Consider the following 22,580-nt stretch of genomic DNA (forward strand, 5'->3'; position numbering starts at 1 on the left):
GAGAGGAAGTAGTGGCTTATTGTTGGAAAAAAGCAATAACGTGTGCTGACGAAATCTGAAATTAGACTAGCTCTGAAAAGGAAATGAAATAAGTGTGTGTGTGGTTGTTTGTGTGTAGTCAGCATAACAAGATGGAGGTTTTTGTTGCTTGGGTGAATGTTTGCGATTGTGTGTTCACAGGGTGAATAAATCAGTGCTTCACCTGATTGGACTAATAGTGCTGCCACGAGATTTTGTCATAAATAAAACACTAAACATGTTAACAAAAGCACAAAAATGTAATTCCATTGAGTTGTGTTTTCTAAATAGTACCAACTAAATTTTAGTTAAAGAAAAAAATTACAGGGATGCAGAATATTTTATAGCACTTTTAGAAATAAAATAATAACTTGTATAAAGCTTTGTATTTTGACTGTTGAAATTGACTGTTTAACCCTTGTGCTATCTTAGATGACCCGACCCCTTACATTGACGTGTTCTCCCTACCATGACAAAGGTGGATAAAGGTGGAAAGATTTCATGTAATCCATGGACACCAGTGAAGATCACAAATCATTGAAGAAAAAATGTTCAGCGCACTGTTTAGTGGGTCTAGATAACCCAACTCCCAACGTTAAAGTGCCTAGGATAGCACAAGGGTTACGAAAACTGGACCAGGTTAGTGTTGTCACCCATAGAAAAGGGCTTACTTCGCCGCCATGTTGAAGCCAGATGACATCAGTAAGCAATGATTGGTTCGATTTGATATGAGTCATTATTTCTATGGCATCCACATTTGGCAGTCAGAAGGGAACTTGTCGGAAGTCCACACTCCTACCACTTGAAAGCAAGCTCGGGGGAATCTGTCAATCAAAGGTTCTGAACATTAGACACAAGATCACATACTTTCATTGAGGCATCCAATTGGCCAGTTTATAATTTGATTAACTTGCACTACAGAAACAACATAAACAATAGGATTGACAAGAACATTATCTTTATAAAAAGGATGCTTATTCTGACAAATAGAATGACTTTTAATTTCTCAAAAAAAATCTAAGGGATTTTGGCTTCTTGGAACAAGCGGGTACTTCTTATTTGGAACATGAGGGGGGAGGAGTCACTTAGTCCAGTTCTCATGTATAGACAAGGATTCATATAGAAGGGGTAATTAGATTTGATAATGTTTGAACAATTGTTTTATATCACTGGCTATCCATGGCTAAAAAACAACAACACTGTGATGTATTGAAACATCTTCTGTTTGCAGGTTGCTGAAAAAAATGTGATTGGTCTTTTAGTAAAACTCTGGCTAACCAACAAATTACTCAAATGCTTTAATGTCTTTAACACAAATGCAAAACCAACTGAAAGCGCATTTTTGTAAGTCAATAACCTAATGAATACATTTAGCTGCAATTGGCTTTTTGTTTAATTCAACACATGTATAATATTACTTCATATTAAGACCAAAGTCACTGTATAATACAGCTTCTAAAGAAATGAGACTCCTTTGCTGGAGTATTTAGAAAACAAGAATCCTTGCTTCTGTTTGTCTAAGCAGCCCTGCTTTATATTTTTGGTCCAAGACTTGTATCATGTAAGCTTAAACTTCCGTTAACCATTGTCAACATTCAGGGATGCATTTGAAGTACATTGTCGTGATGATTTAACTCGTGAAATCCAAAAGGAAACGGGCTCAAATGTCTGAACAATGTGTCGATTGTCAGTTGTCGATTTAACAATAAATATCTATCACTCAGCCTTTAATTATAAAGTTAAAGTCCCATTAGCTGTCACACACCTTGGTGTGTGAAATTTGTTCTCCACATTTGACCCACCCCCTAGGGGAGCGGTGATCTGCAGACACAGCTGCGCTGGGGACCCATTTAACCCCCCCAAACCAACCCCTTAATGCTGAGTGTCAAGCAGGGAGGCATTGGGTCCCATCTTTAGAGTCTTTGTTATGACTCGGCCTGGATTTGAACTCACAACCTTCCAGGTGAACACTCTTCCACTAGGCCACCATGGAATTGACACGAAACACAAGTTTGTTCAAAACTTTAAAACCCCCATTACTGCTGCGGGTTATTTCACTTCTGAAGACTTTGTTGTTTTAAATGATTGGCTTTCTTTGTGCTTAACTCCAGAATTAATATTTCATGAGGCTGAAGTCAGTTGAATGTGTAGAGATAATAAGCTTTTCTTAGCTTTCATTGACCCTGAGGTTTTATTATCTCGGGATTTCAGCTATGTTTATGAATCACTCTTTATTGATTTATTTTTTTACTTTCCCACTCATACCGTTTGACAGTTATTAGTTATTGTTCACATTGATGAATTAGTCAATCTTTTTTAAACAGGTGAATTGTTTTTTTCAGAGATCAGTAAAGTCAAATTTGTCCTGTAGACCAAAGCCTGTATAATAATTGTTTGCTCGTACCATCTTGGTCGTTGGGCTTTGTTGACCCAATCAAAGTTGTTCGCTGTACGTATCGCACATGTGAAGCTGTTATACGATTGCTATAAAGCTACTAAAAAAAACTCAGCCCAAGACCTACTCATTGCAGCTCTTCCTGGATAAAAAGCTGTTATATGGGAACCCTTTACATGTATTAGGGGGAGGGGAAAACATCGCAATATTTCTGGTGATACTTGTATCGATTTAAAATGCCATCAAGGCTGTACTTAATTAATTATTTGAGTCTTGTTTTCAACTTAAACTCCCAAACCCAGCTCTACACCACACAAAACAACTTCAAGACCTCAGTGAGAAGCAGCTCGTGTTAAAAAATGCAGTCATCCTTTCGGTTTTTGTTGTTATGAGACATGCACTACCTATTATATTATTATATACTGGAACATACATTGTTGTGCAAATCGGACTATGTTGACTGTTCCCTGCAAAAACAAATATATCTTAATTTACCCAAAAAAAGCACTATGAATTTGCTTGAGTAAAAGTAACTTGCATATAAGATACAGTTGCAGTGCTTAATGATGTAGTCATTAAATAAAATTAATTTTACAATGTATTGCCATGAAATTCGTATTAATAGTAGATTAATAATAGATTTTTTCTAAGTTGAAATCTTTATAAGAAATATTGAAAAAATATTTCAGGTATGTATCATATCGTACATGTGTCACATCGCTCGACTCTTGTTGATACATACCCCTAATATTTATCATTCACAGAAACTGTCAACCATTAAAATAAGAATATCTTATTTCCACCTTTAGATTGTTAAACAGAAGGCCGTGTGCTGGCTGGATAATTATTAGGACTTCTATGTCCTCTGAACTTGCTAAAACACTGGAACAACTTCTACCTCTAACGTCAGAAATAAATTACAATTGTATCTTTTTTAGGTAACGCTTCCTTTTACAGTACAGTACTTACAGTGTACTTAAGTGGTATTTACATGGTACTTATAGTGTAACTACTGGGTACTTTCAGGGTACTTACATGGTACTTTTTATGGAATTTACTGGGTACTTACAGTGTGTTTACATGGTACTTTCTATGGGACTTTACTGGGTACTTACATGGTACTTTTTGTGTCTACTCTGTACTTACATGGTACTTACTGTGTATTTATATGGTACAATTTGGTTCATACCTATGTGGTACATACTGGGTATTTATAATATTCTTACTGGGTATTTACATGTTGTGCAAAGGTGTCTTTTATGGTACTTACCACATGTAAGAAGAAGGTAAGTACAAATAAAGTACTTTGACCTTTAGGTCTGCACTCGCTGCATGTTTCATGGTATTTACCATGAATTTACCACAGAAACTACCCCTTAAGTACACTGAAACTGTAACTGTAAAAGAAAGTCAGCCCTATTTCCACTCAACTACATGGTACTTTCATTCCTAAATACTGGGTATGTTCACTTGAATATTACTTGGTACTTACCCCTTAAGTACAATGAAACTGTAACTGTAAAAGAAAGTCAGCCCTATTTCCACTCTATTACATGGTACTTTCAGTAGTAAATGCTGGGTATGTTCACTTGAATATTACTTGGCACATACCCCTTAAGTACAATGAAACTGTAACTGTAAAAGAAAGTCAGCCCTATTTCCACTCTATTACATGGTACTTTCAGTAGTAAATGCTGGGTATGTACACGTATTACCATCCCGTACAGTGTACATACACACTTGGTCTTCTGACCTCACCACATGAGACAATGCTAACCTGTTGGTAAGGGTAAAGTAACTACATTGTAAAAACATATTCTGGCCTGATTACTTCTTGTTACATGAGGCAAGTTTAAAGAGAAACAAGACAGCAGTGAAAACAACAATCTTTAATATGATACATGTCTGCAGCATACAAAGTGTCATCACAATAAAATAGGTTTTAAGTACAAAACAGTGCAAAGGAGAATTCTAAAAAACACATTATTGGCCTGAGGGTCGTGCTTTTTGTCCATCAAAATTCTTTCAGCAGAGTTTGGTAACGGTGCAGGACTTCTTCAGGGTTTGTAACTGCAAGAAAATTCACAATATGAGCTGAAGTGAACATAAAAAGCAGAACGACTTTGATGAAGTACAAAATATATTTTACTTATTTAATCATTTCTGTAATGAGTTTGATAAATTTCTGTGAATTATTTTTCGCTTTGACTGTAATGCTTGAAATTAATCAATTATCCTCATTTATGAACATGACAATAAATTATTCACAACTTTATATTTTAGTTACATAAACAAGAACAACAAATAAGAAATCAAAGAAAAAAAATCAAAATTGCCATAAAAAAATCTAATTTGTTTAGACAAAGAATGACAAAAGCAATGTTTTAATTGCCAATTGCTGTGTGTATTTCTTCTTTATAAATATTATTCGCACCTACAATTTGCATTAGCATGAAAAACATTGCAGTGTAAAAGAAAAGGAAAAAAGAAATAAATAGGCAATTTCAAATTCAACACAGTTATTCACAAAAATATGTTTTAATTTTCAAACAGTTACATTCACTGTGTTGGGTGGTATTGTTGTCTCTATCATATTTGAAAATAAATAAATAAAAATAAAATAAAAACGGCGAAAGAAAAGAAAATGGGGAAAATGCAGTTAAACTCTTCATTAATGTAAATAATATGTCCACTTGGTGGATTTAACTTACTTTAGCTTACTCTCCTGTGGATTCGTCTGGAATGTCTTCTTCACCACAGCTGATCTAAAGCGGTAAAAAGACGGAAGTACGTCATCATTATTTTAAATAAACGCCTTTCTTTGATTTTCCCAGAAAGACGTGCGCTCAGTCAACGAGCACAGAACAACAGACTTTATCATTTAGGCTACGTGCTTGTTTTACAGGTGCCTCTCTCCTGGTAAGTAACAACAATGTTTGTAGATTTTCATTACAAACTTTGAAAATGTATACATGAAATAACTGAAATTATTGGAGTAAGGTAGACATGCTCTTACGTCACGTTTCAAACACAGAGATAGTGGCTTGAAATCACGAGGTTAGCTTCTTTATAAAGTTTGATCAGTTTAAATATTTACATGTAATTTATCCAATATTTTAAAAAAACAAAAACACTGGTTTACCTGCCAGATGAAGAGAAATTCAAACTGTTGCGCGCGCCTCGAGGCTCTCCGGATTAATCTGCACGTTCACTTTGGGGGTAGTTGTGCTGCATTCAAGTGCGCTGGGAATTTGCAACGTTACTTGCCCCGACCTAGTTAACAAAAACACACACTCGGGGTGTTTTTAGTATTAAAAGTAAATATTTAGCCTTGTTGTTTTACATATTTTCCTGACATTATATAATATATATTAAAACAAGTTCATTTTTAGAACAATATTTAAAAAAAAGTTAAGTTTTGAATAATTTATTATCATGTTTTTAAATGAGGATAATTGATTAATTTCAAGCATTACAGTCAAAGCGATAAAAAAATCATAGAGATTTATCAAACTCATTACAGAAATGATTAAATAAGTAAAATATATTTTGTACTTCATCAAAGTCGTTCTGCTTTTTATGTTCACTTGAGCTCATATTGTGAATTTTCTTGCAGTTACAAACCCTGAAGAAGTCCTGCACCGTTACCAAACTCTGCTGAAAGAATTTTGATGGACAAAAAGCACGACCCTCAGGCCAATAGTGTGTTTTTTAGAATTCTCCTTTGCACTGTTTTGTACTTAAAACCTATTTCATTGTGATGACACTTTGTATGCTGCAGACATGTATCATATTAAAGATTGTTGTTTTCACTGCTGTCTTGTTTCTCTTTAAACTTGCCTCATGTTACAAGAAGTAATCAGGCCAGAATATGTTTTTACAATGTAGTTACTTTACCCTTACCAACAGGTTAGCATTGTCTCATGTGGTGAGGTCAGAAGACCAAGTGTGTATGTACACTGTACGGGAAGGTAATACGTGTACATACCCAGCATTTACTACTGAAAGTACCATGTAATAGAGTGGAAATAGGGCTGACTTTCTTTTACAGTTACAGTTTCATTGTACTTAAGGGGTAAGTACCAAGTAATATTCAAGTGAACATACCCAGCATTTACTACTGAAAGTACCATGTAATAGAGTGGAAATAGGGCTGACTTTCTTTTACAGTTACAGTTTCATTGTACTTAAGGGGTAAGTACCAAGTAATATTCAAGTGAACATACCCAGCATTTACTACTGAAAGTACCATGTAATAGAGTGGAAATAGGGCTGACTTTCTTTTACAGTTACAGTTTCATTGTACTTAAGGGGTAAGTACCAAGTAATATTCAAGTGAACATACCCAGCACTTACTACTGAAAGTACCATGTAGTTGAGTGGAAATAGGGCTGACTTTCTTTTACAGTTACAGTTTCAGTGTACTTAAGGGGTAAGTACCAAGTAATATTCAAGTGAACATACCCGGTATTTAGTAATGAAAGTACCATGTAGCTGAGTGGAAATAGGGCTGACTTTCTTTTACAGTTACAGTTTCAGTGTACTTAAGGGGTAGTTTCTGTGGTAAATTCATGGTAAATACCATGAAACATGCAGCGAGTGCAGACCTAAAGGTCAAAGTACTTTATTTGTACTTACCTTGTTCTTACATGTGGTAAGTACCATAAAAGACACCTTTGCACAACATGTAAATACCCAGTAAGAATATTATAAATACCCAGTATGTACCACATAGGTATGAACCAAATAGTACCATATAAATACACAGTATGTACCATGTAAGTACAGAGTAGACACAAAAAGTACCATGTAAGTACCTAGTAAAGTCCCATAGAAAGTACCATGTAAACACACTGTAAGTACCCAGTAAATTCCATAAAAAGGTACCATGTAAGTACCCTGAAAGTACCCAGTAGTTACACTATAAGTACCATGTAAATACCACTTAAGTACACTGTAAGTACTGTACTGTAAAAGGAAGCGTTACCCTTTTTTATATACTTTTACATAAAGCACATGCACGAACACAAATGATGAAGTTATTTAAGGGTTCAGTTCTTTCTTTTTGTGAAATAAGGTACAAAATGTTTAGTCTGCTCTTTGAGAGGAAGATTTGTTTGGAAGTTGTGCAGCTGAATTCCCAGTTATTTAAAATTTGGTTTATCAGTAAAAATAAAAGAAAAAAGACAATATGTCACAGAATACAGAAATATGCTTTTTGACCTTTCTATGCTGTTTTTTTTTAAATGTTTCCTTGCTTTAAGGACGCAAACTAAGATAAAAGCGCCCAGAAAAAAAAGGAGTTCTTAAGATGTTGATTTCAAAGACTAGGGTTTGTTTGTTTGACTACCTTCCTCTTCTTCTGTCTTTTTACACACAACCACACACACACACACACACACTCAAATTTTTTCCAGCTTCTCCGTGGTCTCATTATGATCTTGCTAATAGTTCCCTGTGGATGTAAAGCGCTGCTGATCCTGACAGCTAAAGACACACATATGCACACACACACACACACACACACACACACACACACACACACACACACACACACACACACACACACACACCCACACACACACACACACACACCCACCCACGCACAAATTTAGTTTAACACACATATCCAGGTAGAAAGTCAAGTAGATCAGGACCATATGTACCTACTGGTGCAATAAGATTTACATATTTAACTGCCTCTGCATCTACTACTCAAATACATGCTGACCAATGAGTACTTCTGGGTCTTTGTCGAGTTTCAAATTGTTTTTTCAGCATAAGCTATTTTACATTTAGTCACCATTGCTTCAACATCAGTAAACAAAACCAGAATTAATCTATGTATATAAGGCAGTCCGGATCATAAGACGCAGTCTCGTTTTTTAAAAATTAATTAAGGCTTTTAAGTGTGCATCTGTGCGGAAAATACAACACCTGCAATTCTAAGAATAAGTGCTTTTAACACACTCATTTGTACATTTTTAGAAATCCTGACTCTTTCCAGTTGCTTTATGATCCATGGTCCGACTGGAAGCAAGACCCAGAAGCAGAATTCAGTGGAACTTAGTCCACTAAGCTTGACCGACTCAGCTGAAAGCTCGGCTGAGGTGTGGTGAGGCAGAGTTTCAAGACAGACAGAGATAAAACGCTGGAGAAACACAATGGCAGCTTAAACAATCTGCGAAAGACAGGAATGATATACTGCAGAATACCAACTGGATCAGTGGGAGGAGCAGCTCAGCCAGAAAAAAAAATAAAAATACAGTGCACCCCTTTTCCAATCACAGTCATGTAAGCCGCCTAGAAATGGTGATGGCCATCAGGGGAGGATTTTATCTTAGAAATAGAGTGGGAAGCCAGCCAGAGAAAAAACATCTCCTCAGAGTAACTAGTGTCTTCTGCAGAGGATGTTTCTTTAACCGAAAAAAGGTAAATGCAACAGAGATGTTTACTATACATGTGTGATGGTCATGCTGGCTAAATGTGAATTTGTTAGTGGAAAATCTGGTTAGTAAAATTATGGTGGAACATCTAAATTGTGTGAAGATTTTGCCTCTTTGGTGCACACATGTTATTCTTCAGGCCATGATGTCAGACAGACCGGCCTGTACGAGGCTAAAGCGGTAGTCTTCATTTTCTTTTCTTTTTTTAACCTCGAGTTTCCCTTAACATTTGAGGATAAAGTTTATCTCCATCATCTGTAAAATATCTGCCACTGGTTTAAACTTTATTTATGAACTAGATGTCATGTAGGAAGCATTACTATTTGATTTGTTTATTTCAAGCAATAATTGTTACAATGTAATATACATTTTTCATAAACCCATAGCTGTCAAACTGGAAGCTGAAAAAAAAAAAAAAACAACTTCAACATCGTCTGACTTTTAGGGTGTAATGGATAAAAAAAAGACATTATTATTGGGAGGGGTAGGGTTGTCCGAAATAGTTTTTTCGTAACCCTTGTGTTATCCTAGGCACTTTAACATTGGGAGTTGGGTCATTTAGACCCACTAGACAGTGCGCTGAACCTTTTTTCTTCAATGATTTGTGATCTTCACTGGTGTCCATGGATTACATGAAATCTTTCCACCTTTATCCACCTTTGTCACAGTAGGGAGAACACGTCAATGCAAGGGTGGGGTCATCTAAGATAGCACAAGGGTTTTAAAGAGATAACCCTCTTCAAGTGGGTGTGCTCTGATGCACAGAAATTTACATTTAAATGTAACTAATGCCTTTTTGTCTTAGCATGACTTATATAAAGTTACAAAACTGATGTTCTAATGTATTTTTTGAGCGCTAATAGCTACGTGCTAATGTTGCTGACCAGCCACTATTGATGACGTGATCAAGTGGGAATATCGTCCGAATAAGAAGACACACATTTTTCATAACCTTCCGCTTGGAGGGCTAATGTAGGGGTAGGGAGAAGCCGTAGGGGTAGGGAAATAATTTGGATTGGGTCTTAGGGTGTGTGGGAACAACCGTCACATTAAATTAATATTTCAAGTAAAGACTCCTGGGTTTTGTCTGTTAAAATTTATTTTATTTTGAAGTCAGTTTCCTCGCTGGCTCTTTCCAAAGATGTTTTTTTTTTTTGTTTGTTTTTTACAGTAATGGCTTGGGGGTTTTGATTTAGCTGTCAACACAGTCGCTTGAAGAAAGTTGTGGATGTATTCCTAACACAGGAACGAGCTACTTCATTGCATCAAGAGTGTGTCGGATGTGGTGGAGAATCAAGTCGTTTTCCAAAATAAAACTTCATTTAAAAATAGGATTATAAATGAAAGGGAAAACAAACATAGATTGTGTTATGTATCTAGTAACAGCTGATTACGGGAACGCTCATTAAGCTAAGAAGCAATGTTATACAGTGATTTTTGCTTTCTGATATGTCAATTTTTGTTTCCTTTTCAAAACATGAAAAAATGGAAACAAAGAGGTTGTTTTTGTTTGTTTTTCATGCCTTCTTTATGCCAGTTTTGCCATTAAATTGTATTAAAACAAATCCTACCTCACAGTAATTCTCTCTGCCTCTGCAGATCTTTGCTCTTCTCTCTCTTGCTCTCAGATCAATGTACTGGTCTTGTAGTGACACTTGAAGTATTCTTATCTCTGTTCAGCAGACCTACTCCAATCTGTCTCCTCCTCCACCCCCCTACCCTTTCTCTGTTTTTTCCTTTTACCTTCCTGTCATTTCCTTCATTTTTAGCACAAACTGCATACTTTCTTTTCATTCTTGATGGTGGGATTCCGCCAAAACTTTCATACATGGTTGCTCTTTTATCTAAATCACCAAAATAAAGAATAGCTTTTTTAATTGTAGGATGGTTTCCTTTCTGCACTCTTTTAGCTAAATTTCTATACACATTAGTGTTACTTGTTAGGTCAAGATAACCTTTACTACATGTTTGTAATTGTACTATTAGCAAGAAGCGTAATGAGTGACCACAGGTTTCTATTAGTGGATTGCATTTTTAAAGTGTTACATTTTTAAACGACAACTGAAAAGTTAATTCATAGTTTCAAAAAACTGCTTTCAGTTTTTTACAGGAAAGTTTCTAGAACAAAAATTCTTAAAGTCCCACTCCGGTCATCTTTTGATCTATTTTCAAAACGTTCCTGGTGGTGTTTTAGTTATGATTATGCTGTATTTTCTTTTTTTTGTTGAAGTTTCTTCTTCTTTTTTTTCAAAGCAAACCTCCACCTCTCTCTCGCCACCACCTGGTTTTCATTATAGGTGTCCATGTCATCTGCAAACATCATGGTCCACAAAAGACTCATGTCTAACCCCCTCTTTTCCTTTTTGAGGAACTTCCAACTCCAAACTTTCCTTCACCTGCTGCCTACTCTCACTACAGATGAGAATGTCATCTCCAAACATCATAGACCACAAATGTCCCTGTCTTAACTTATCCGTCAGTCTGTCCATCCCCACAGCAAATAAGGGACTTAAAGCTTTTCCTCTACCTTGAACTGTCTGTCAAACCTGCAGCCTTTCTCACCAATGTCGTAGATGCGTTCTTCATGACTCAAACATACTTCTCTGCCACTCCTGAGGTCCTCAAACTTAACCACGGTTTCTCTCTGTACCTTGTCAGAGGCTTTCTCTAGATCCAAAAAAAACACAGAGCAGCTCCTTCTGGCCCTCTCTGTACTTTTCCAGAAGCACCTCAAAACAAATGATACTATCGTGATAGTCATTTTTGGGTGGAAACCTTATTGTTGCTCAATTCTGACCTCTGCCTGGCTTCTGCTGATCTGTCCAATAACTTTTATGTGTGACTCATCAGCTTTATTCTTGGAGTTTCTACAACTATGCACACCTCTCTTATTTTCAGAAAGAGGGAACAATACACGTCTGCTCCATTCTATCGTCATCCTTTCACTCTCCAAAATCTTAATAAACAGCCCAGTAAGAAATTCTACTGCCACCTTTTTACATCTACAGTTATGTTGATAGGACCAACTATATATTTCCACTCCTCATCCTCTTGAATGCCTTCATCACATTATCCTCACTGTTCTGTGCCACTTCTTGCTCGATAGCAGCCAACCCTTCTACCCTTTACATTTTCCTCATTCATCATCTCTTCAAAGTACTCCTTTCATATTTTATCAGACTTGTCAACACATTTCCCTCCTTGTCCTTGATCACCCTCACCTGCAGTGCATCCTTACCATCTCTGCCTCTCTGCCTTGCTAATCTGTTTAGATATACATCTCCTTTTTTATGTCCGACCTGTCATACAAGTCCTCATACAGTGCTTGTTTGGCCTTTACCACCCCCATCTTTTGCAGCATCTCCCTGCATACCTTTCTGCTCTGAGAAACAGAAAATTGTAAGCACATGAAAATGGAGTTGAAAAAAAGAAAAGAATTTATTGTTTCAAAACACCTCTTCTTTACGTATTCACTGATCCACCTTAATCTAATCCTATCTACAGTATCATCCTCACTAATACCATACTCTTTAATGTTCTTCCTTACTACCTCGATTCACCTCCTTACTGGTTCATCACTAGGCATCATTCCTGGAATCTCTTAACTCAGCATCCTAATACCAAAAAATTCACTTAATGTCTTCTGAACTTGTCCAAACCATCTTAAACCACCTTAGTCTGGCTTCTATGACCTTAACCTGTTTCTATCAACACCCTAATGAAGTTTTTTTCTTTATACCACCAAGTCTTCCTATCTGTTTTCTTTTTTCCAGATGGCACACAAAGTACCTTCCCCTCTGTCTTGATGACGTAGCTCTCGACCTATCTGGGAGAAACTTCTGATCTTCTAAAGCCCTATCAACCCCACCCTAAATGCAAAACATTTAGCAACTTTCATCACTTGGTCCTCTGATCTGTCCTGTCCTCTTCACCTTCTTTACCACCAGAGTCATCCCGCACATGCTGTGTCTTTCAGACTACAATGCCTGCACAAGAGACTATCAACTTGTGTTCGCCTACCTCCACTCTTATGTTACCTCTTGTTCCTCTTTTTATCCGGAAAGAAGTTTATACACTGACATTTCGACAATTGTTGTAAAGTCCAACAACCTTTGTCCTTCTGCATTCCTGTCCTTAACTCCATCACTTCTTCATGACTTCTGTTTCCATCATCCACATCTCCTTTGAAGTCTGTCTTTGTAGCTACTTTTTCCTTGAGGGAAACCATGAATCACATCGTCCAGACTTCCTTCTTCTCTTCTAGCTCACATCCTACCTGGGGGGCATAACCGCTGACAGCATTCACCATCACACCTTCAATTTCAAGCTTCAGACTCATCATCCTAGTTGACACTCTCCACCTCCAGAACATTCTTAGCAAAATCCTCCATCAAGATCTCCCATACTCCATTCCTCCTACCATCCACACCATGCCATGAGCCATGCTCCCAATGAATAAGCCTTGCTCCCTTTTTATCTGGTCTCTTGAACACAGGATATCTATTTTCTTTCTTTCCATTGTGTTGGCCAAATCTCTAGTTTTCCTTGTCAAAAACCCTACATTCAATGTTCTCACTCTGTCTTACACTCCAGCCTTTACTTTTCTCTCTTTGCCTTTCTCTTCTCCTTCTCCAACCAACAGTAGTCCAATTTCCGGTGGTGCCTTGTAGGTCAACAGCTGTGGTGGTGGTCATTGTTAACCCAGCCCCGCATCTATCTGGATTTTTAATTTGGATTTGGGGTGCCTCGGAAATTAGTTTAGTGTGTATTAATATTTTAAACAAGGGATACCACAACAGATAATTCCCTTTACTCGTTATATTTTTGATTTATTCTACTAAAACACCAAAATAAAATCAAGTTTGTCATAACAAATGTATTACTAATAAACCCAGAGATTAGATCTCGGTGTCCAACAAGATTCCACCATGAAACGATTTATTCATTAATACATATGTGTACTAGTTTATTTGTAATGATGCAAACTGTGTCTCACATGCTCATCAGTTTTGGGCGCAGTCAATGTGTAGTTATTTGAGCTCTAGGTTTACAGTAACTGAGCTTACTGTGGCAGATGTGAGGATTTTGAGTAAGTTCTGTGGCTTTCCAAATTTCCTTTGGCTTCTCAATTCTTTTTTTTTCTGCAACAGTGATGGTCTGTTACCATTTAAATAGTTTAGAGAAACAAACTATTCGATCTTTCTTGGTATTTTAGTATAATGTATCATTTTGTAGACAAATGCTTTTCCTAAAAAAGAAAAAGAGAAAAAAATATACATTTTTTCAACAACAATTTTTTCAAAATTTAGCTTAAAAAAATATGTTTTTTATGACAAAATCCTATTAGCAATATTGGTCTACATTAAAAGTGAGCATCTGCCCATCATAAAAAAAATCTAATCTCAGTTGCATGCAAATAAAAATGACTATAAAAAGTTCCACAGCTCTCCTGAGTTTCAGAAACTGCCCACTTTAGAATTATATTACTGCTTCAATGCAAAGCTCAGCACAAGCTAAAGCCTAGCCATGCCCACTGCAATGACCGGGAAGTTGGTTATTTGATGCAAAACCTTTTTATTGTTTTACCGATCTGACGGAGCAGCTCAAAGTCGAAGTGCTTGTTGTTCCCGGCTGTCATCTCCATAAGATAGCGATCCATTTGAAACAACCCTTTCATGGTGCATTGGATGCAAGAATCAGTTACATAATAATTTTCTTTGCTGCAGCAGCTGCACAGCTGATTATCATTGTATAACATACTGTTATTATTTGGATTTGACTTCACAATCCGTGCCTGGTGGCTTCCCTGCTGTTACATAAGAGTCTGCAGTATAAATTTGAATTTCTTTCCAGCCTTTTCAGAGAGACATTTGTTTCCAAAAAAGATTTTTCTCCAAGCAGCAATTTGCTATTTTTTTATGTGCATTTAGAGCCTCTTTAGGTGCAACACGTGGACTCCACTTTTGGTTGAAGGCAGTTACATTAAAATTAGTCATGGCTTCTTAGTCACATCCCTAAAATGCAAGTGGCTATAGTGACAAGCGAAAACACTCTTTAGATAGACAATGGCAAATAATTATGGCTGCCACAAGGACACAATGAAGCTGCTGTTTATGCCAACAAATTCGTTAATTACATTGTCACAGAGGGACAGATTTGCTGAAGCCTTTCAGTTGTTTGAAGATTTAAAGATTAGTTAGTTTAATGGATAATGACATGTTTTGCAAATGCAACAAACAACAGTAAACTTGCATAAAGCTTTCATCAAACAACTTTTTCTCCAAAACTAGCATTACTCAAAGTCAGTTTGTCATTTAAACAAATAAAAATGTCACGCAGCAGAAAACTGTGAAAATGTTTATTGCATGCTAGTCCTGGTGCCTCACATTGCATTAGTGACACTCATTTAACATTTTGTTTCTGTCTTGAATGTTTTGCATTTTTTCCCCTTTGTTTGAATTTGAAAATACCAAAAATAGACCATATTTTACTTTACCAAGTTCTTTTTATTTTTTTTTATCACCAGTGCATCCATTTCTCGGTCTCTATCTTTGTTTGCCCTTAATTTCAATTCCCCTTCTGTCTCACATTATATAACTATAACTTATAGTTTCTATAACTACTGTATTTTTCAGTCTTTAAGTCACCTCAGAGTGTAAGTCGCATTTTTTTCACAAAAGTGTGATACCTATGAACAATTTGCCAAGCCCACCATTATGCTACATTCACACCAAACACAAGTGGTGCACCAAATTCTCATCTGTTGCCTCTCTTTCGGTGCACGTCCAGATACTGAGTCGTGTGGGAGGAGCCACTGTCAAAAGTTTTTAGCCTTATCGCTACATGGAAGTATTCCATCCCTCTTTGACCCAGTTTGACAACTTGCTGCCCCACATTAGTCAGAGGAAGGAAAAAATGAAAATGGGAATAACACTATCTCAATAGAAATAAGGAAAATATCATAAAGTCAGGAAGAGGATGGTCACATTCTTCTCCATGTTTTCTATGGACGGCGCTACTTCTTCTGCGATGCTCTCAGTAGAAAATTCAGCTACACACACAAATAGTGTCCTCTAGTGATTGGTAATCATTCATTCATTCATTTTCTTAACCGTTTATTCCCTTTCGGGGTCACGGGGTTGCCGGAGCCTATCCCGGCCACTTGGGCGTAGGCAAGGGATAACCTGGACTGGTCGCCAGTCTGTCGCAGGGTGGAATATCCTCAATCACACATCCATTCACTCTCACACTCACACCTATGGACAATTTAGAGTTGCCAATCAACCTATGAAGCATGTTTTTGGACGGTGGGAGGAAGCCGGAGATCCCGGAGAAAACCCACGCATGCACGGGGAGACATGCAAACTCCACACAGAAAGGTCCCCCATTGATGTTGTGTTTTTCATGTCCCCCAACCGGGACTTGAACCGGGGGCCTTCTTGCTGTGAGGCAAGAGCGCTAACCACTGCGCCACCGTGCAGCCCACTGATTGGTAATCAGAAAATAACAAATATATGGGGCTTTTTTTTATCACATATACGTTATACTCCTGGTCAGACAGTGCAAAATTGCAACTTATACTATGTAACTATGGTATATTTATATCCATTTGCGTATCTATTTTTATGCATTTACCTCTTAGATTCCAATTAAACCCAGAACAAAATTGAATATAAATCAATATTTCCATATTAGACTAAATTAGGAAAGCATGCTGTCCAAATAAAAACAACAGTTGCATGTGTGCTAGAATGGTTGTAAAAAGAACTGTGGAAAAATGTATCCATCACTTTACCCAGAGTTATAGATCTACTCACCTGACCCCTTGTTCTGTTCTTTCCTTTTCTCTCCTACTACTCCGTTATAGCTTGTTTCCCTCACAATTTCCTTTCTCTTTTTCTAATTTTGAATTTTATTCTGTCTCTCGATCTTTTGACAGTTTAATGCTTTGCTAGCATGTCTGGGTTGCACACACACACACAGCAACTCACTGCCTAAGGTTATGTGTAACAAGGGATTTCAAAGGGGGACAGCAGTGCAGACAGTTTAATCTAGAAAAGAAGAAGAAATGGTGAGAGAGCCAGGTGAGAGGGAGATATAGAGATAAAGTTAGTTGAGTAGAGGCAGGAAGGTGAAAGGTTATGACCAGGAGGTATGTGAGAGACACCAAAGGGAAGCAGAGAAAGAGGAAAGCTTTGTTACCACTTCTCTCCAGAGTGAAAAAAGCATTACTAGTAGCCACATGCACTGAACAATTTCAACCATTTGGGACATTTGTAGGATATTACCACAAATCAATTAGTGTAGTTGGGCTGAGACCACCAAAACACATTAGCTTTAACAGCAATTTTTAAAGTCCTTATTTCTTTCACATGAAACACTGAAATACATTTCTGTGTGTTTTTCTGAGCCCGTAGTCCTGCCATCACTTAATTATGTTCCCATTTTTATGACAACAATAAAGTCACTTACATTGATGTATGGTGTGCTCTGCGGGGGTGAAAGGCCTTTTTTTGCAATCAGATTAGGTCATGTCAAGCTTTAATGTATATGTGTTGTGGGTGCATGTGTGCGCTTGTAAGTGACGTGAAAGAAGCTGTGCAAAAGTGTAACAGCTGAACAAGTGTGATGGTGAATGCTCCAGACAACATCATTTCTGAGTGTTTCTATACCCTGTCAGAATGACTGTTCCTGTGAAGCTATGTGTGTGTGTGTGTGTGTGTGTGTGTGTGTAGGTGTGTATGTGTGTGTCGATGAATGGATGTGTGTTGTGTGCGCAGGTGTACAGATGTTTGGGCTTTTGCAAACGCGGGTACACAGGTTCGCGGCAAGTTCCTTTGGGACACTGCTGATTGACAGTTCCATCCCTGGTTGGTTGTCATAGTGATTATGATGGATGTGTTTTGGGTTACCACAGTGATTCTATCTGAATATATAATATACTTTTTGCATAAAGAGATTGTATAACTGACAAAAAAAGATAAAGAAAAGGAAATGTGGAAGGTACCGGACAATAACCTAAAACTCAGAATGAGTTACATATATCTGATTATAGTGGTCTACTTCAAAGCTATGCTTACATACAAGCCAGCAGTAAGTGGACTGGAAAATGTCAACATGTTTTGAAATTTGCGTATCTTAAAATATCTATGATGCTTTGATAATTTTTTTCTCTTCTAAATTTAAATGATACTGGTTCATCCTGATTTGAATTTAGTCAAGTGAATTTATTTCGATTGACAAAATGTCATAACCAATATTATAACCAACCATGCACCCATATGAGGGTTGACTCGTATGGTTGCTGAGAGTTTTGGGGTTGTTTCAGGCCTGGAGGTCTGTAGACAGAGGCGTCCTAAAGGTGTTGCAGGTTTATCTTGCAGTTCCCTTGTGGTTTGTGCGGCCACATATAGGGATGTTAGGAAAAAGGAACGTACAATTGTCGTAGTAAATGCTGCAGGTAAACGGCAAATGCCGTATACTTGTGTATTGCTTGTCTACCTCCCATGAAGACCCAAAGCACTTTACAGTCACAGTCCCATTCACCCATTCACACACACATTCACACACTAATGGCTGCTCCGCTGCTGAACACTGGCGCCAACCTTCCACCAGAGGCAAAGCGGGGTACAGTGTGTTGCCAAGGATACTTCGACGTATCCTGGGTGCAAGGCTGGAATTGAGCAGGCAATCTTAGGTTGACCACCTACTAGGGTTGGGCGATGTCCCCTAATTTGGCCGTTGACGATGTTTGCTGTCAACCATCGGGATGGACGATGACATCGTCGGGGGGGGGGGGGGGGGGGGGGTTTACATTTTTCGTTCTTATATAACTGCTATTCGTTATTTTGCTTTTTTCATTTTATTTCCCAACTAATGACTAATCCGCGATGATCCAGTATAAACTGAGGGAAGTGACTTTAACAGAAAAAGTAACAAACAAAATAGAAAAGAAGTAGTCCACTCCCGCACTTAGCGGAGTGGACCGGCGGAGTGCAGATTTACAGCTTTGTGTTTGATGGGAAGGGGCGGGGGGGGGGTACATGAGCGGTATGTGTGGCAGATTTAAGACTGCGATCCGTCCCGCAGCTCTAGGGGAACTAGCTACCGAACTCAGAACCGGGTCTAAAAGTGTGTGTCTGAGCACAGCTCGGATCGTCAGCAGACACACAGCGGTTTGAGCTTCAAAGCAGAAATGTTGCTCAGTCCTTAGAAAACATTCAAACAATCACGCGGATTTGTGTTTCCAGTCGTGTCCCGACTAAATAAAGGCTGATGTTATTCACAGCGTGCAGCGCCACCCAAAGCTAATGTTGTTAGCCCGTGTTAGCATACTGCTAATCCTGGCTACGTTCAGAAAAAGCACTGACCACACGGATTAAAATTCAAATGATGAGCGAACAGGTGTTTCATAATAACCGTAACATTATTAAAAGCACGTTTAGAAGATCATCTCGTGTTTTACCGAGCTGACATGTCAATATATATAGCCGCTCGGCGCTGTTGTCGTTTTGTATTGAATTGTTACAGTCAATAAAGTTTGGAAAAAAAGCCGCTCGGCGGAAGTTGTATCCCCTTCCGGTTTTCAAACCCAACTGCGCATGTGCGAATGATTTATTCCGACCGAAATTGTGACCTTAGTAAACGTTTTTATATTCTGAAAACATTTTTCTGGGCCCATCTACACGGTTGGATTCTAATCCGACCATTGATCCCATCAGGATATTTTGTACATGTAACCGCGGCTTATGGTGTCGACGCACAACGTGGCGGGGGCGTGGCATCACGATGGTGGTCTCTCCATCGGGATGTCAGTCACCCATCACGATGGACGATGATATCGTCCATCGGCACAACCCTACCACCTACCGCGGCACCATTGCCGCCGGGGGGCAACTGTGGCTGACTGCTAAGTGTAAAATGAAGTATTTGTTACGACAATGTGATGTCCTAACAAATGATCTATGTGATGTGTGATGTATGTGTGATGCTATCATACAGTGCCTCTACGCCGCACTCTAGGCAAGGCAAGGCAAGGCAAGTTTATTTGTATAGCACAATTCGTACACAAAGTAATTCAAGGTGCTTCACAAAACAGAAAAATGCATTAAAATCACAATACATCATTGAAATCAACGTAAAATTTACTTTAAAAGAAAAGAAAAAATTTGAAAAATGATTTAAAAATAAAGGAAGGAAAGGAAAGAAAAGTGCAGATAGGACCTTTCAGTCATATACACGGCTGAACAGAAATGTTTTAAGTCTAGATTTGAACATGAACACAGAAGAGGCCTGTCTTACGCCTTCAGGGAGGCTGTTCCAGATTTTAGCTGCAGAATATTGAAACGCTGATTCCCCTTGTTTAGTTCTGACTCTGGGAATCAACAGGAGGCCGGCCCCTGAGGTCCTCAGAGTACGAGATGGTTCATATGGCACTAACATGTCAGAGATGTACTTTGGTGCTCGGCCATGGAGAGACTTGTACACAAGCAGAGCTGCTTTGAAGTCTATTCTTTGAGGTACAGGGAGCCAGTGCAAAGACCTGAGCACAGGACTAATGTGATCATACTTCCTGGTTCTGGTCAGGACTCGAGCAGCAGCATTCTGGATGTACTGAAGCTGTTTTACAGCTCGTTTGGAGAGGCCGGTGAGCAGGCCGTTACAGTAGTCTAACCTGCTGGAGACAAATGCATGAATAAGTATCTCCAGGTCTGGTTTTGACACTATGTTTTTGATTTTGACAATGTTTTTCAGATGGTAAAATGCCGCTGATGTTACTCTAGCCACTAGTGAGGTAAGAGTACTTGCCCTTTACTGACTGCACACAAATACTGCAGCACAGGGGGTACAGGATGGCCATAGGATGTCTGTAGGATGACCACACAAGCTACTCTCCATCTAATTTCTAAGAGTGTAGGGAAAAATCGATATTTCACTTGGGAATACTTGTATCGATTTAAAATTCTGTCAAGACAATATTTTTCAAGTTATTTATGAGGATCTTTTAGCATCTGACTCTTGTTTTTCACTTAAACTCCCGACCGCTAGTTGGCAGCACAGCACACAAAGCCTCCCTGAGCAGCTCTGTTCTGCTCAAAACGACTACAAGATCTCAACGACAATCAACTTGTGTTAAATGCTAAATGTTCAGTCAGCCTCACAATTCTATTTGTTATGAGACATACTAATTAGTTTTGGTTGGGATGGAGACCGAACCCAAACTCTGTACCACGTTGCTGCCAGTACCATGTAAAAACATGGATTGTGGTGCTTTGAGTGGGCATCAGATGAGAAAAAGTGAAGCAGGGCAGCTTCACTGGGCTTCATTTTGGCATAAACATGTAAGTTATACCCTCTAATAAGTTAGAACTGGGTTGGTTTGTTTTGTTGTCTTACACCAGACCATTGGGATATTGTAAACCACATTTAGTTGGGCCCTTTATGATAAAAGAAACCTAAGCAGACAAGGATATGCAAAGAACATTAGGAAGTGTTATAAAATCTGTAGTTCTAGGTCTTATGCGTTTTAGTCTGGGTAAAACATACACGAATGCCATATTGCAGGATGTGACTGCAAAAGCCAGTTTTCTAACAAAACAGGATAAGTAAATAACGTTATTTTGGTTAATTGAAGAAGTTTATTAAATCCTTTATTTGTGCACATTTATTTGGATTAATGCATAGCAGCGATAAACACACAAAGAGCTTCTTTAGCCACATTTGGCATATCAGAAATCAACATGCATTGCTGGACTGTTCTCAGTCTGGCAGGCAATCAGGTTGCTTACTGAAGCATGCCAGACTGAGATATGCATCCTTTATTACATACGCATTAACTTACAAATAAAACTGTGTGTTTATAAGACAAAGTGAAATATGTGCTTATGCTCAAAGAAACATGGTGTTCAGTGCACACATGTTTGCACAGATCGCCATGATTGTATGTATTATTAAAATCACATTTGCGGGTAGGGGATAATGTTAAGTGTTCGGAAGGGAACATTAAGCAGTTGGAAAAGCAAAGTGCAAAGTGCCAGATGAAGACTATCGAGGAGCCTGAATGAAAATGAGCACCCTCCTGTTTTAGAGACATTTTTTATTCTGATTGTAAATTACTTCCTGTGCCTGATGGAGAAGTTTTTGCATATGTTGATGCGAATTGGGGTACCCTGGTCCCTCATTTCTTATGGAGGATATGTTCCATAAATAATAATAATAATAATAAGTGAAATCTGCAATATGGGAATTAGATATTTTAAGGCTGTAAAGTTCCCCTGATTACATTCTCAATGCACTTTTCTCAGACAGACATGAACATTTTCACAATTTTGTATCTTTTTCTAAATGACCAAAATTCAAATCTTTGTAAAAAAAATAAACACAATTACAGAATTAAACCAAAGATCTGCTACTGATTAAAGATTTATGTAAAACAGAAAACTGAACACCATCTGCACAGGAGAGAGAGTGCAGAGAGATTGATAGACAAGGTCAACACCCAATCAGTACCCAGAACACACATACACACACACACACACCCACACACGCAAAAGTGGACAAGTTGCTCTGAAAAAATTCTGTAAAACAGCAAGACCACAAAAGAAGAACTGAAGAACCACTGTATATCTAAATAATCTGATTGAAAAGGCAACCTCTCTGGCTATTTCATCGTCTCTTCAACCGTTAGCTCTGGTCAATGAACTTCCTATTGCTCTTGGTGG

General features: G+C 38.1%; 1 protein-coding gene and 2 long non-coding RNA genes across 11 annotated transcripts in view; 2 read left to right on the top strand and 1 right to left on the bottom strand.

The window, feature by feature from the left end:
- csmd3b (CUB and Sushi multiple domains 3b) overlaps window positions 1–22,580 on the top strand; it is a 478,594-nt gene that overhangs the window by 179,917 nt on the left and 276,097 nt on the right. The window lies entirely within an intron of this gene.
- On the bottom strand, window positions 4,287–5,682 carry LOC144995341 (uncharacterized). Its single transcript, XR_013658902.1, has 3 exons — window positions 5,556–5,682; window positions 5,125–5,178; window positions 4,287–4,483 (listed from the first exon to the last, which is right to left on the bottom strand). It is a non-coding gene; the product is annotated as an uncharacterized LOC144995341 (long non-coding RNA).
- LOC144995346 (uncharacterized) lies at window positions 5,229–6,225 on the top strand. The gene is made up of 2 exons (XR_013658907.1): window positions 5,229–5,332; window positions 6,030–6,225. It is a non-coding gene; the product is annotated as an uncharacterized LOC144995346 (long non-coding RNA).

The sequence above is a fragment of the Oryzias latipes genome, chromosome 11 (genome assembly GCF_053564925.1).
Source record: "Oryzias latipes strain Hd-rR chromosome 11, Olatipes_Hd-rR_3.1".
Lineage (NCBI taxonomy): Eukaryota > Metazoa > Chordata > Actinopteri > Beloniformes > Adrianichthyidae > Oryzias > Oryzias latipes.